This window comes from Engraulis encrasicolus, unplaced genomic scaffold, assembly GCF_034702125.1.
Source record: "Engraulis encrasicolus isolate BLACKSEA-1 unplaced genomic scaffold, IST_EnEncr_1.0 scaffold_26_np1212, whole genome shotgun sequence".
NCBI lineage: Eukaryota > Metazoa > Chordata > Actinopteri > Clupeiformes > Engraulidae > Engraulis > Engraulis encrasicolus.
Genome location: NW_026945555.1, coordinates 119,917 through 124,916, shown reverse-complemented (window position 1 = coordinate 124,916; position 5,000 = coordinate 119,917). Strand labels below are relative to the sequence as shown.

General features: G+C 39.9%; 1 long non-coding RNA gene across 2 annotated transcripts in view; it reads left to right on the top strand.

The window, feature by feature from the left end:
* LOC134442948 (uncharacterized) overlaps positions 1–5,000 on the top strand; it is a 5,865-nt gene that overhangs the window by 516 nt on the left and 349 nt on the right. For both annotated transcript variants that reach the window (XR_010033503.1, XR_010033504.1), the window contains exons 2-5: positions 343–482; positions 594–682; positions 949–1,065; positions 3,625–3,713. This is a non-coding gene — a long non-coding RNA (uncharacterized LOC134442948). The remainder of the gene's footprint in view (positions 1–342; positions 483–593; positions 683–948; positions 1,066–3,624; positions 3,714–5,000) is intronic.

Genomic DNA, 5,000 nt, shown 5'->3' with positions numbered 1-5,000 from the left:
GTACATGATGTGTTCGATTATTTTCAATCAATTTCTTCTGATGGCTTAATAATCACCGTATCCATGTTGTGCCGCCGACAGCAAACATTCTGTGTTGTGCTATTAGCTCACCTTGAGCTGAATTCATTTGACATCACGCAGTTTGTAACTCCTTGATTGTTGTAGCCTATTTACACAAAACCTAAATGGTCGTATTGTTAGTTTAATAACTGCATTGTGATATAGGCTATAACATGGATTAGGCTTCATCAAAATATTGTGAATTAAAAATGCATGCATGTTGTATGCAAAACGTTCAAACTTTTTTTGTCTTTCTTTTCCTCTTTGCTTTGGGTTGGGTAGAATTGTACGGTAGGTTCAGCCATTCCTTGATCGACCTGACACCAGCATTAGGCCTACTCGATGTGTATGAAGCAAGCTGCCTCTGCATCAAGTGAGGGAAGAAGCCACCACTGAAAAGCTTTTTGGACTGTCATTTGAAGGTATGAGCCGAGAGTTGTAAACATGGATGCCAATTGTACTAGGCCTATATATTTTCACAGTGAAATCCCAATAACTATTATTCATAATTATTTATTCTTTTTCTGCTACAGGACACAAATGAAAGGACAGGAATCCTGCTCTGCGGCGTTGGCCTCACTATTTATTCAAGAAGCCCTTGGACACCACCAGAATGTATGAAGTAAGTTGTTTTTATGTTATGCATTAAAGCCCATGCATGCTGGCACGCGCGCACCCCCCTCTCTCTCTCTCTCTCTCTCTCTCACTCACACACACACACACTTGTTGTACAGCACTCAATAAGAGCTTGCCTGATGCTGTTGTTTGGTGGCCTGAATGTGCATAGAATACCTACTGTCTACTTGAATAGGTTTATTGTATGTTCTATGTATTTCTATGACAAACTTCCAACCTTTTTGTGTTTCTTTTTCTTTTTGCTTTGGGTAGAATTGTAAACAGTAGGCACAGTCATTCCTTGATCGACCTGGCATCAACATCGCTCGATGTGTATGAAGCTGCAAGTGAGAGAAGAAGCCGCCACTGAACACCTTTTTGGACTGTCATGTGAGTGTATGAGCTGACAATTTAACTTCTTTAACTGTTGATCCTGCTGAGACATATGTAAGTGGCTTGATAATGTCTCATTTACACTAATGTATGTCAAGCTGGTCTCAGGCTAACAAGACTACCACGAAATCTTAAAGTTTTGGACAGTTTAGTTTAGTTTATTTAGTTTAGTTCAACAGGGACCATGCACAATACACATTGATTACAGAAGTAAAAAGATGGCTTGTGCCAGATTATAGCTATATAGCTAATTTCCATCTGCAGTCCCTGGACAGGTAAAACAAATCTTAATATAGCTGCAAGCAGCAATGCGGGGCCAAGCAGTAAACTTGCCAAAGTCGCCACGGCAACAGAAGGGACTGCAGCGCCCCCTTTGGCCCAAAATGTTGGCAATGTTGGTGTGCATTCCTTGGAGGGGAGTGTGATCACATAATCCAAGTTTAGTTTGAATCCGTTGAAGAGCTGCCGAGATATGAGCTCACTTTCTGTTACCTGTTGGTGGCGCTAGAGAGTTTGAGCTTGGGGGTCTGGATTTTTTTGTGGGAGGTCATGGGATGGACTAGTATGTGTGCAAAAAATCCTAACAGAATCTGACTAACGGTTGCTGAGATATGACCTCACTTCCTGTTTTGCCACCTTTATGACAATTTTGATTGGCTGTCACCAACAAACGATAAGAGGTGTCAAAAATTCTTTAAATACCCTAAAGCATATCAGTCCCAAGATGAAGTGTACCCTTTTGTAGGGCATTCTGACCAAAATTGTGGGATAAGTAGCATTTTTATTGAATTTCACAAAATTCAAAATGGCGGACTTTTTTCTTCTGTTTGACATGAAGTCATATAGTGCGTTGGATTCGGCTTGGCCCAAGGATTTTAGTGATAGTTTTATTTTTAAAATTAGGCTTATTGTGTAAAAGCTACAGGCAAAAAATTAGCTAAAAGTTTGACCTGTTGGTGGCGCTACAGAGTTTGAGCTGGGGATCTGATTTTCTTTGTGGTAGGTCTTGGGATGGACTACTATTTGTGTACAAAATCCCAGACTAATTCGACAAACGGTTGCTGAGATATGACCTCACTTCCTGTTTTGCCACTTTTACAACAATTTTGATTGGCTGTCACGGCTGAACGATAAAATATATCCAATATTCCTTGAGACCCCATGTGTAACTCAGTCCAGAGATACTATATACCAAGTTTCGGGCGAATTGGTCAAAAATTGCGGGAAAAATAGCATTTTTATTGAATTTTACAAAATTCAAAATGGCGGGAAAACTATCCTGGCGGAAAATGACGTCATAGAGTGCGTTGGATTCGTCTTGGCCCAAGGATTCCAGGGATACCAAGTTTATGAAAATTGGCCCAGCGGTTCAAAAGTTACAAGCAGAAATGTACCTGCAACTTTGACCTGCTGGTGGCGCTAGAGCGTTGGGATTGGGGACCTATAAATCGCTGTGGGTAATGCTGAGACTGTCCCTAATGTGTGTGCCAATTTACAGCATTTTCCTACCTACGGTTCTATGGGCTGCCATAGACTTGCTAAGGAGAAGAAAGGTGCCTAGATAATAATAATAAGCAGAAAACCTACTAACTCTATAGGGGCCTTCGCCAGCTTCGCTGCTTGGCCCCTAAAAATACAGTAACATAAACAAAATATAAACAAGTAAGCACATCCATAGGCCATAGGTCAAACACACACACACACACACACACACATACACCCACACACACATTAAAATGGCATACAGTGTGAGTCATATTTTAAAAACATGTGATTAGTGTTGACAAGACTGGTTGGTTAATATCCATTTTTTCACACCCCTTGACAGACGTCCGTCTCAATTTCAACATTGTGTGGTGCCATACTGGACTAGTATTACTTGCTCAGTTTTGACAACCTAATTTTATATTCTGCTGTGCAACTTGTGCACAAAATGATTCACAATTCTGCTCCACCACCTCTGAAAACTTTTATCTATCCTTGCTCTGAACAAATTAGCAGAACAACTAGATCTACCACCAGAGGAAATAGTAGCCTCCCAAGCCGGGTAACAGCATAAATTTGCACAATCTGTTTTTGCAGAGCAACTAAATAATGGAATGCCCTTCCCACCCACATAAAAGGCATTACAAACTTGTATTCATTCTCACTTGGAGTGAAGAAATGGCTTTCATGTACCCAGTCTGGTCACCACTAATAGTTTTGCACATACCTGTTTTGACACTGAGCATATGGTAGTTTTTACATATGACATATTTTAGTGTGTGTGTGTGTGTGTGTGTGTGTGTGTGTGTGTGTGTGTGTGTGTGTGTGTGTGTGTGTTATATGTTTTCTTACCTGCCCAGGGAATGCAGATGGAAATTAGCTTTTAGCTATAATGTGGTGCAGGTCATCTTTTTTTTTACTATGTAACTAATGTACTTTGCACATGGTCCCTGATGAAATAAACCAATAAACTAAACTAATTGTAAACATGGATGCCAATTGTACTAAATATTTTCACAGTGAAATCCCAATAACTATTATTCATAATTATTTATTCTTTTTCTGCTGTAGGACTCAAATGAAAGGACAGGACTTCTACTCTGCTCGGTCGGCCTCACTACATATTCAAGAAGCCCTCGGACGTCATCAGAATGTATTAAGTAAGTTGTTTTTATGTTATGCATTAAAGCCCAATGCATGCTGGTGTGCACATTCTCTCACTCTCACTTACTCTCTCTCACACACACACACACACACACACACACACACACACACACACACACACACACACACACACACACACACACACACACACACACACACACACACACACACACACACACACACACACACACACACTTGTTGTACAACACTTAACCAGAACTTGCCTGATGCTGTTCTGTGGTGGCCTGAAAGTGCATGGAATACCTACTGTCTACTTGGCTAGGTTGACTGTATGTTCTGTGTACGGGGTCATGTTCCCACAGCCCATTGGTCCCACAGCTTATTCCTGCTGCTCCATGTTCCCACATTTTTAAGAAATTATTCAAATATACAGTGCACAGCAATAATGAGTATACCCTTGTTGAAAAGTAACATTTTGAACACACAAGTTATTCCCAAAACGCTCATAGAGTAAGTGTAATACAACATCTTTTGAGCTTACATAAGAAAATTAAGGCCAATTGTATAACTTAAATGACATATTTGCCCATTTTTGTGAAATTATGCTGGTGCAAAATTGAGTACACGCCTATCATAGTGTCTGAGAAGGGGCCGTGTTGGCCTGAATTGTCTCGAAATTTAAAAACTTTTACATTTTGAGTCTGCACCTGGCTATAATTGATGTGTGTGAGATTCGAATGAAATCCTATAGGGAGTATCATGATCTGTTTCAGTAGTTACAGTACGTTGACAAGCAGTACGTTGACAAGCATATCTCTTTTGGTGAAATTCAGCTTCCTACTGTTGATGGCACCCACACAGCCCCAAGCCATGCCACTCCCACTACCATACTTGACTTTCAGCATGAGGCACTTTCCTTTGTACACATCGCTTTTTACCACCACACATGTTTGACACCATCTAAAGCCAATTTGTTTATCTTGATGTCATTAGATCAGAGGACATGGTTCCAGTAACCCATATCCTTAGTTTGTTTGACTCTGATGAGACCATGATAAACAAATTTGCATTTGATGCTGTCAAGCATGTGTGCCATTGACTGAAATGTTAAATACATCATTGCCGTGATTAAGGCGATTACATTTCTAACCAAATATTAAACATTGACATGTTATTTAGAAAGCCGAGAATTTTAACTGATTTGATATGACGATATGACCCGTTTCTTTTTTTCTGAAAAGAATGGTGATTTCATCACAATCTTCTAATTTTGTGAGTTACTTAATTCATGGTTTCTTGAAGCCAAAAATATGTAAGAATAA